A 2,141-nucleotide genomic window follows, 5' to 3' on the forward strand; every position below is an offset into this window, starting at 1 on the left:
TTGCAAGCCTGTCCCCCCCCCACCCCCCATGGTCCTCAGCACACAGCCCCTTTCCCTCTCTGGATCTCAAGTACCCAACCACTCCATCTCTTCACATCATCTTATCTGCCTCATCTCAGGCCTCACTGCTTCTCTGGGTAGGGTCCCGCTCTCCCCTCTTCTCCATTGATGGTCCCAGGGCCATCCACTCCTATACTGAAAAGTTAATCACTCCCCTCCTTGCTATAAAATATCCACCTTTACATTTCCAATCCTCACAATCCGTCCTGATAACAATTCTTCACCATTGCATCACAAGAGCCCCATCTGCATTTCATTTCATCAGCCCTTTTTGGAAAGGCTGGATACTGTTCACTGGAAACTCTACCTTCCTCCACACCCTTTAGATCTAGGTTCCCTCTCAAAAGCTTGTAAGCCAGTCATTTCTTACCTTTGTATCCCTCCCCCCATTTTGGGTAGCCAATGTCCAAGTTGCCCATCCCTGTCCACTCTTTGTGTGGAAGGGGTGGGAATAATTCTTACAGCAGGGATTTGTTTCCTCTTTTGTGCTACTGCATTTATGGGTGTAGTTCAGGTTTATCTTTTTCCTCTTCGTGTTGAGTTTTGTTCATCCAATCATTGAGGCCAGGAAAAGTGGGTATCATCTGCAAATGTGGGTGTTCTTGTGTCTGTCCGCCCTCTTCTTATCAGCTGGCTGCTTTGCTCTCCACTCTAGTCCTCTGTGGTTGTGTCCTTGACTCTGAGCCCATGAGTCCTCAGGTCCTGCCTCACTTCTGACTGACCAGGTCTCCACCCGGTTTAACAGTAGTCTGCTGGATGATGTAGGGTTTAGCTGGCCACTTCATTGATGTTCTTCGGTCACTTCTCCTTATGGGTGACGTGCGTGGTCACCAATCCGAGCATGTGTTTCCATTGTGTCTTAGCCTTGGAAGAGGGTTTACACCAAGAGGACCCAACCACCTGTCTTGATGTCTCCTAAGCAAGCAACTTGCTTGTTCTTGTGGTAACAATCAGACTGCCTTTATTGTTTTGTATTTTTCCTGTAGGTCTTTATTTCAAGAAGTACATTCTGGTTTTCTAGCTGCTCCAGGCTGGTTTGTTTGTCCTTTTAAGTGGAATATTTCCCATCTCTGAAGGTCTGGATGTGTTTCAGGCTTCCACCTATAGTCTTAAGTAATGCAGAGGCTCCTCAGGAAACCTCACTGAACACATTGTAGTCACATTTTAGGTATTCCAATCAGTTATAGGCAGAAGGAGGACATACAAACTTTCTATGGTGATATTTCTGGCTATTTCTTTCTCTCCTTTTCCAATGTCTGTTTTATAATATAATGCACAGGAAACCAAGGTTCAAAAGACAGCTAAGCATTTTAACATTATTCCCCCCCTTTCCCCATTCCAACCATGTCTCAGTCTCTATATCCCAGAGCCCTGTTGTTCTAAAGCTGTGCCTACATCTTTTATTACCTCTGTCGTATTTAGTCCATTCATACCTGTCTAATTGTTCTCTCATCTGCTTTGTTCTTCCATTCCCCTCTCTCTACTTGTATATTGCCCCTTCCCCAACACCCAACTTATCCTGTGTCTTAGCCTTGTGCTCCACCTTCCCTTTCCACCCCTAACCCTATCCCTACGTCCTAGCAACCAGCTAAGAATCCACTTTAGTGGATTAGTATGGGTTATTTTTCTTAGTATTTTACAGTAGTGGTCCTATGCAGTGTTTTTCCTTTTGTGACTGACTAATTTCACTCAAAATAATGTCCTTAAAGTTCATCCATGTTAGGAAGTGGCATGAAGCTTCCTTGTCATTTTTCAAGGTAGCAAAATACTCCATTGTGTGTATGTACCACAGCATGTTTATCCATTCTTCAGTTGATGGGCACTTTGGGTATCTCCATCTATTTGCTATTATAAATAGTGGAGCGATGAACATTGGTGTGCATATATCTTCCTGTGTTGTGACTCGCTTTTCTTTTGGGTAAATACCCAGTAGAGGAATTGCTAGATCAAATGGTATTTCTATTTTCAACTTTCTGAGGAAGCACCATATTGCTTTCCAGAGAGGTTGGACCATTTTGCAATCCCACCAGCAATGCAGGAGGGTCCCCGTCTCTCCACATCCCTGCCAGCATTTATTGTCC

The sequence above is a fragment of the Chrysochloris asiatica genome, unplaced genomic scaffold (genome assembly GCF_000296735.1).
Source record: "Chrysochloris asiatica unplaced genomic scaffold, ChrAsi1.0 scaffold00152, whole genome shotgun sequence".
Lineage (NCBI taxonomy): Eukaryota > Metazoa > Chordata > Mammalia > Afrosoricida > Chrysochloridae > Chrysochloris > Chrysochloris asiatica.